Source organism: Bos grunniens, chromosome 5, assembly GCF_055505025.1.
Source record: "Bos grunniens cultivar Pamir isolate PY7600 chromosome 5, Bosgru_T2T1.0, whole genome shotgun sequence".
NCBI classification, from domain to species: Eukaryota; Metazoa; Chordata; class Mammalia; order Artiodactyla; family Bovidae; genus Bos; species Bos grunniens.
Window position 1 is genome coordinate 21,863,033 of NC_141169.1, and position 9,327 is coordinate 21,872,359.

General features: G+C 36.5%; 1 long non-coding RNA gene across 1 annotated transcript in view; it reads right to left on the reverse strand.

The window, feature by feature from the left end:
* LOC147371394 (uncharacterized) overlaps positions 1-7,472 on the reverse strand; it is a 40,635-nt gene extending 33,163 nt beyond the window's left edge. The window contains exon 1 of the long non-coding RNA XR_015163488.1: positions 7,436-7,472. This is a non-coding gene — a long non-coding RNA (uncharacterized LOC147371394). The remainder of the gene's footprint in view (positions 1-7,435) is intronic.
* Between the last annotated feature and the right edge of the window lie 1,855 nt (positions 7,473-9,327).

The window sequence follows — 9,327 nt, forward strand, 5'->3', positions numbered from 1 at the left end:
ATTCAAAATGTAGTGAGACAAATAAAAAATTTTCAGAAAAAAACATGTGATAACCACTGTACATAAGTAGCTATGCACCCAGAACTAAGCAACACCAGAAAAAAAAAAAAAAGGTAAATTTCCTGCCCTTAGTGAGAAACAAAAAAGGTAGTATAACTGATATAATAAATATTGAGATTAAGGATAGACACAGGTAATATTTGCTTTGGGGAATTTGAAAAAATGTTGGGAAAATTTTAGGAGATTATAGATTATAGGAGAAAGAGACCATGGCTAGATATTGGATTAAAGAAAAACAAGAAGTCCAGGTCAATGAGGGCCAGGCAGTCTGAACTTAAGGCTATAACCAGTGGAAATCTTTGAATTTTTAGTCATACATGTGATCACAATGGCCAGTTTTGATGGTCAGCTTTACTTGTGACATAATGCAAAAGAAGGAAGGGACAGTTAGCAGTCCAAAATGTCCAGGGTTGGTTTAAAAATGAGGCTATGATGTGGTAGAGGATACCACAAACGTTGGAGTAGGCAGGGAAATCAATAAAAACTTGCTGAATAATTGATTCAACAATTCTTTCCTGGTTTCTTGCCTGAGAGAAGAAAAGCACAAAACTTGGAAGATTTTACTTGTATCTCAGTCCAAATTCCGCTGGAGAGGAGCAGGGACACAGGAGGAAGGAAGGGCACAGGGCCACACCACATGGGCCATGGCTGTCGGCAAATCTGCGTCCATCTGGTCAAAGGGGAAATTGGTTGGCCCGAGGTAAATAAATGGCCCGAGGACCATCTATTCAGAGTAAAGTAACAATTTTCTTTTTGGGAAATTTACCTGTTATCATAACTAAAAAGTAAAGTTCCACATACAGTGGTTCATAGCTTCACAGTAGCTATTCACACAGCTTCTGTTCAACATTCCAGAAAGTTCTGCTTTGCTTTTCCGGTTCCTTTCTTACTGAAAGTATTTGGAGGTAATTGAGAGTGGGGAAGTCTGCATTCTGAAATCTCCTCTACATATGCCTTTTTGCAAAAACACTGGCATCTCAAATTTTGTGTCTTTTCTTCACTTGAAAAAATATCTCCATGTCCCTTTTGGTTTTAATATTTTATAAATCTCTTATAATAACCTATGACAACCATTTTACTTGAGAAATCAAGTAATCCCAAATACTTTCAACATCTCCTTTTAGTTCTTACTATTTTATCATCTTAACTTCACTCAACTTATATGCTCAGTTGATCAGTTGTGTCCGACTCTTTGAGACTCCATGAACTATAGCCTATCAGGCTCCTCTGTCCATGGAATTCTTCAGGCAAGAACACTGGAGTGGTTTACCATTCCCTTGTCCAGGGATTGAACCTAGGGATTAAGCCAACCTCTCCTGCATTGGCAGGCAGATTCTTTACCACTGAGCCACCTGGGAAGCCCTTCACTCAATTTAACCATTCTTTTTATTATTGATGCTTTTGAACTGTGGTGTTGGAGAAGGCCCTTGAGGGTCCCTTGGGCTGTGAGGAGGTCCAACCAGTCAATTCTAAAGGAAATCAGTCCTGAATATTCACTGGAAGGACTGATGCTGATGCTGAGACTCCAATACTTTGGCCACATGATGCGAAGAACTGACTCATTGGAAAAGACCCTAATGCTGGGAAAGATTGAAGGCGGGAGGAGAAGGGGATGACAGAGGATGAGATGGTTGCATGGCATCACTGACTCAATGGACATGAATTTGAGCAAGCTCCTGGAGTTGGTGATAGACAGGGAAGCCTGGCAAGCTACATTCCATGGGGCTGCAAAAAGTCAGACATAACTGAACAACTAAACTCAACATTTGACTTTTTATGTCTTCTGTTGTTTCTTTATTTTTCTTAAACTAACTTCATTGACAAATTTTCTAATAACTTTTAATATATCATACTTTGGTTCCCAGATCATTTTATTGTCACTTAAGTCTTAGTGAAATTTTATCCTGTTAAACAGACTGTCCTTGATTTTTGTATGATCATGCAAAGCTACACACCAAAACATTCCATCTGAATTCATTCAACTTGAATGAGTTTGTTAGTTAGGCTAAATGTATTATTCAATTAATCATATATTCAAAGCTACACACACACATACACAAACACACACACCCCTCTGACATAGTACTCATTTGTCTTGTTTATCTATTACACTATTAAATGTCTGAGGACAGAGATCTACCTAACTTAATTCTATTAAAATAATGTAGAACTAATATAGATCCACATTTATTGTAAGTGTGAACTCATTATAGGATAATGATGATGTTATGCGTTGTTATAAGATCTGTGTCCAATTATCAGAGTGATTGAACTGGATAAGATGTTGTCAAACTTCTTGTACAAATATGAATAAATGGAATTTTATGTTTAGAGGGAAAATGTATACCCAAAGAAATTTTAAGTATTAAAAAAATTATCCTCATACACTTACACCATTTTTTTTCTAGGAATAATATGATTTTAAGGGACTATCTGAGGAATACACAATGAATGAGATTAAAAACAAGAAATTAAACATTTAAGTACATATATTATAGTGCTTGGAGAAGGCAATGGCAACCCACTCCAGTACTCTTGCCTGGAAAATCCCATGGATGGAGGAGCCTGGTAGGCTTCAGTCCGTGGGGTCGCTGAGTCGGACATGACTGAGTGACTTCACTTTCACTTTTCACTTTCATGCATTGGAGAAGGAAATGGCAACCCACTCCAGTGTTCTTGCCTGGAGAATCCCAGGGACGGCAGACCCTGGTAGGCTGCCGTCTATGGGGTCGCACAGAGTCGGGCACGACTGACGTGACTTAGCAGCAGCATTGTAGTGCTAAAGGGCTTCCCAGGTGGCTCAGTAGTAAAGAACCTGCCTGCCAATGAAGAAGACATAGAAGACGTGGGTTCGATCCCTGGGTCAGGAAGAGCCCCTGTAGAAGGGAAAGGCAATCCACTCCAGTATTTTTGCCTGGAGAATGCCATGGACAAAGGAGCTTGGCAGGCTACAGTTCACAGGATTGCCAACAGTCAGAAAGGACTGAGTGAATGAGCACGGATTATAGCACTGTTAGTTGCTCAGTTATGTCCGACTTCTTTGTGACCCCATGGACTGTAGCCCATCAAGGCTATTCTGTTCATGGAATTCTCCAGGCAAGAATATTGGTTTGGGTTGCCATGCCCCTCTCCAGGGGATCTTCCTGATCCAGGGATGGAACCCAGGTTTCCTGCATTGTAGGCAAATTCTTTACCATCTGAACCACCAGCACTAAAGAGCTACATAAAATTTTAATTATAATATTCATTTGAAAAAAGCAATTTTATTTTTCTCTCCCTCATTTATTTCTGAGGGGGTTGATATATATCTGTAGGATGGGGGATAAATATTAAATTTTGTACCCAAACCAGACTTTATCACTAACAACAGGTCAGTGGAACCCTTGACATGTCAGCAGGAATCCCCAACTACAGATTCAGTTCATTTTATCTGTCTCTCCTTTTGTTCTTTTTCTGAATATGAGGTTGTCATTGGCCCTAGGATAAGTATACATTATTGGGGTTTGGTTTATCCAAAACAGCGTATGTTCGACTACGCTAAGTAGAGGTTTAAACTTGAAAATGATGTTGAAACACTACTTTGGTTGTAGACACGTGGAAAAAAAAAGAAGAATTTGCCTTTCCATTGCCAATGTTTTCCACATCAAGGAGACTGGGCTACAGTTGTCACTGGTGTGTTTCCTTTTTTATTTTGCACCTCGGAAGCTCTTTCTCCCTTCTTTTCCTCACTTTTCCTCATGTATGAGAAAGGTCAAAAGGCCACAAATGCTTCTCCTTTTAGAATGAGTAGCCATGGGCTTCTTTTGTAGGTTAAGAAAGAGATGTAGTATCTGGAGAGACCCTCTGCTTAGCTCTGACTTACCAATGAGTATCAGGGTAGGGTCATAGGTTAATTCACTAATACAGCAATTTCTGTTTTGTTCTTGTTCTGAATTCCCTCTGTTTGAACAAGACAGGCAGACACTTTGTACTCTTTCACCCCAGAAGAGTCTGTGTAGTGCACTCTGCCTCAAATATCCCTTTCTTTTTTTTTTAGAAAATGAGGCTATTTAAAAATAAGATTGTAGGGATGAGAAGAAAGAGGGAGAAATGGTCAAAGGGGAGAGTTTTCTTCATTCCAACACAGGGGCTAGAGGCTCACTGCCTTGTGAACGGGGCAGACCAAAAGCCTTGAGGGACCCAGAGCAGTGGGAGGAACAACATATTCCTGGAGGCGTCACTTGACTTCCAGCACAAATTGTGCTTTGCTCAAGAATCGTAGACATAACCCGAGCATTGGTGCTCAGTAAGGTACTTTATGATCTTGGACAACGGATGTCTAAGGGGTAACTCAGTATGAACAAAAGGCCCTTAGAGCTTAAATAATCTGAATGGGAAATAGGGAATAAGTTAATGATTCAAATTCAGTTTTTGCTGCATCTAAGGGACAGAGCCTTATTGTCAGATTTATCAGGATTTAAAGGGTGGTTAGAATCCTACCCTATTTATATAATACACATACTAATAAAGGGGTTGGAAATTAAATAAGATAATATTAATATAAGAATTCATATAGCAAGTGGATGCCTCATAGCAGGTAGTTAGCTAATCATTGCATAATTCTTAGATATAATTGCAGAAAGCTGTCTGATCCTCTATAGGACTAGGTTCTGGGCCTTAAATAGTTAATATATTAAGTCCATTGTTAATTTCTATTAATATGACTTTGGAGTTTCACAGGATGGTAAATGTCAAGCCTGAATGCTGGCTAATAGATTTTGTCCTTGTGGGTATTTTAGCATAAACCTAACAGATTGTACATCTCCTGGGGAGAACTGAATAGTATTTCCATAGAGTAAGGGAAACTATAGGCAAAGGTTGAAGTAAAACTTCTAGCAAAATAACACAGCAGCTTTCACAGTTATAGACTCTGAAAATCAAATACCCATAGCATACCTTCGCTTTTCATTTAGTCATTAATTAATCTGTTTATTTATTCATTAATTAAACATCTATTTGGTTAGTCTCTATTAAAGTAAGTCTCCCCAACTTACTGGCTGAGGACTGGTACCTCCTGTTGGATCAGAAGTGGCATTAGATTAGAAATAAAGTGCACAATAAATGTAATGCTAATGAATCATCCGAAAAACCATCCCCTCTATCCCCAGTCCGTGGGAAAAGTGTCTTCCTTAAAACCAGTCCCTGGTGCCAAAATGGTTGGTGACAGCAGCATTAAAGGATAGGAATATTTGTGATAAATTACTGAACAAAATAAGCAGTGGAGTGACCTTGTGGAGTTTATAGTCTAGAAGGCAATTTACCCATAGTGAGATACTTTTTTTGGAACAACATAAGAACACTTAATTGTTAACTATAAGTCTAACTAGAAATAGCAAGCTCTGAAATAGTAAAGGAGATAATAGTCTGTCCCAAATCTGTGGTTGTTTGGCACTGGAATTTTGAGCTGATTCTACATGCATAAAGATCATTTAGCATTTATTCTACAATTTATTAGCCTTGATAGACCGTGTGCTAGCTATTGCAAACACAAAAAGACAAAGTCCCTGCAATATAGGCATAATGGCTTATGAGATAAATGTTATTTTCACCATTCATTTTGAAGATCAAGAATAAAGATGGTGTAGAAAAGAAAGGAAAATAAAGAAAAATAGAGAAGTCCCTATTTATGAATCACATACTTCAGGTCTGATACTATGCTGAGCATTTTATAGATTGCTTCACTTAAGATCTATAACAGCCAAGAAATATATTATTATTCCATATTCATGATGAGAAAGCTAAAGGTGAAAAGATATGTTACTTGCTAAAAACTATTTAGTTGGTTAGTAGGAAATCTAGAATTTGAAACCCAATCTGTATTATTTTTTCACCTATATCTTAAATCTTAGCAATAGTACAAATTTCTATATGTCATGAAAATATTTTAAAATGTCTAGTGCATTGGAATAACAAACTAGGTAAAATGTGAACTCCATGGCTGAAAATTGTCCATAGATATTCAATTTGAAAAAAAAAAAATATACACACACACACACACACATAAGTCAATCCAGTAATATAGAAAATTTAAAAATATCTCAGCACCTCCTAACTTAGTTTTAAATGGATTATCTAGTTTTCACATAATTTTATGTTATAGTCAAGCAAAGATTTTTAAATTTAACATAATCTGCTTCAGGGCAAATTAAGCATTGCTTAATAATCAAGGAAAGAGTTATATTTAAAAATCTAAATAAAAGTATACCTTTTGGTTACCATTTTCCTTGGGAGGAAAATCATGTTAATTTCAGTATGAGTAACATATCTTATAATTAGCTTATAATTTTCATGTATTACTTTTTCTAATATTTGAGTTTTTAACTGAGTATATAAAAATGTGTCAGCCTTTGAGAGTTTGAAAAAAAATCTAAAATTTTAGAGTCTCTGGTTAGCTTAGGGATAGAGTTATGCAAAATACTTTTCACTTCTGGCAAAAACAACAGGAAAAAAGCATTAGTCTCTCCAGGGTGATTTGGTACTTCCTCCTCCAGGGTAGTCCAGAAACAAAATGAGGTCAGAATTTTTCACTAATTTCTGGCCTTCTGTTCTTCCACATTCTGGCAATGAAATGTGGAAAACATATTTGTTCAAGGGCAACGTGAACTTTTTCTGAACCTCTCAAGACATCCACTCTTAGTCATAGGAAAACAGAACTTTTTGGTTCTTTTTTAACTTCAACTACTGAAACCGCTAATGAATTGTACAATGGCTTCTCCCAGTCTCCACTCAATCAGCATTTTCCTTTATTTACTTATCACATTATAAGTAATATTATGCCAAGGTGTGGATTTATAGAATGCTTGATCAGAGACAGGAAATCAGTTTTGTTTTCAGAATGAAACAGCCGATATTCTTAAAAATGTTCCCTTTCTGCCTCCTAAGCTATTTAAGCCAAAACTACTAATGAAATAGAAATCATGGTTAATTGACTGAGTAGGATGAATTCTTTTCTAAAAGGTCAGAGCCTATTACCATGTTTGTCTCTATTAGCCGCCAGAGTTATTTGCTTATTTGAGGATGGTCATGGAAAGGAGTTTGAGGTTGTTTTTTATTTTATGAATGAAAAAAGAAAACTGACATCAAAACAGAAGGCAATATTTGTTTAAATAAGTGTTACACTATTGGCTGGAGTCCCAAGAGTTTTTCAAATATTAAATGCTTCTTCTAATACAGTAATTAATAAAAGCAGGAATCTGCACAATGTCTAATTGCAAAAGAATTTACATACACATAAACTAAAAAGTAGGAGCCCTCTAGGAAGAGACAAATATGCTGAAGAGAAATCAACAGTGTCTCTGAAATGAAGAAACAAGAAAAGAAAGCAAAGAGAAATTACCTTTCCATCCATCTTCCCCCAAATCGTCTGCTTCACTACTTGAAGGGGTGTTGAGTAACTTTCAGGGATTCCTATTACAAGTACTCAGCTGAGGATATTATTACAGGTTGTGAAAGAGAGCCTTAGGTATACGAATTTTTATTTTATTTCACTCATTCCTTTGGTAGAGTTCCTCAGTACTTCATTTTAAGAAAATGCACTGATAGCATTACTGGTAATAAATTTATTTAAATTCTTTTCAGAAATATCAACCTGACGTTTATATTTTTGTTTGACTTTTTAAAAAAGTGAATTTAGAGCTTAATATTATAGAATATAAAAGGTGAGCTACATGATTTGGGCACACACTGATCCAGACCATATGTTCTACCCAGTTTAAATGTCATGCTCCTTGCTGTTTCTATTGTGTTGTGACTTGAGAAACACCAGGTTTCCATTCCAATTTTCTTATATAGCTTCAGGGCTTAAAAGCACAAAGAACAATTACTTTAGAAATTCTTTGAAAAGTTATTTAGTTTGCTTTCCTATTTTCAAGAATTTTCTAAAGTCAAGAGCGCATATACCTTGGATTACAATACACCAGAGAAGAAATTCTCTTTACTACACGACGTGTCTTTGTGAGTGCACGCTTGCTAAGTCACTTCAGTCGTGTCCAACTCTTTGTAATCCTAAGGACTATAGCTCACCCGCCTCTTCTGTCTGTGGGATTCTTCAGCCGAAAATACTGGAGTAGTTTGCGGAGTCTTCCCTATGCAAGGATCGCACCGGGGCCCTTCTGTCTCCTGCATCGGAAGGTGAGTTCTTTAGCCCTAGTGCCACCTGGGAAGCTGGCCTTTGTGCAGTGGCCAGTAAACATTTTCTGTAAAAAAAAAAAATATTAAGCTTTCTGCACAGTCACCTATTTGCACTTCAAAGAACTTTCACTTTCCACAAAGTATTATTATTTTTTAACCTTTAAATGATTAAATATATAAAATTATTCTTAGCTCATGGACCATATGAAGAAACCAGGCTGAAGCTAGATTTGCCCCTGGGTTGCAGTTTTCTGACCCCTGATTTGGTGCACTGGTTAGAAATCTTAGTCTTGAAAGTAGCTAGTCTTGAATATAATGAAAATTCTACCATTTATATTACAAAATAAAACTCTCTGTATATCCATTTTTACAAGCACAGCATCTATTTTGCAATATGAGGGTTAAGTAAAGTGCTTATTGTACACTCATTGAAGTAGGTTCATTATTGGGCTATAACTTTTTCAAGCAGAGAAGGAGACCTGCATCACCCTGCTTCAGTCTCTGTATAAACAAAAGATAGCCAACTACTATCACTGGCAAATAATATTTTGCAAAACTTGAAACTTCATGTCATTCTCCTTCCTACTTCAACCAATGCTGATTCTTCCAGATTTAACTTAGAGATATTTTTCTTCCAACTCTTTACTCATGTTCTGAAATTCTTGTAAATGCTCTGAGATAATTCATAATGCTCTGAAATTTTGACATCAAGAAAAGACTGAATTTTTTGACTAAATATGAAGCCCTATTCCAAGTCATTGCTTAACCACATGAAACATTCCCAGAAGAATTGCTGGTTGGTATTTTCTGAAAATTTAAGTTACATATCTAACGCTTTATATTATTAAGCTTTCATTGTGCTATTTATATTACAGTAACATTTGCTGTTTTTATACAAATTCAAAATCCTGTTGATGTTTAAAAGGATATCTTGTTTGATTTTTTATTTCTTCAACTAGTTACCTCAGTAGTGCTCTTGAGAATTTCCCTTTTACCTTTATTTCCTCCTTACTATTTCAAATATAACTATAAATTATCACTGCAAGGAGGGCTTCCCAGGTGGGGCAGTGGTAAAGAATCCTATCTGTCAATGCAGGA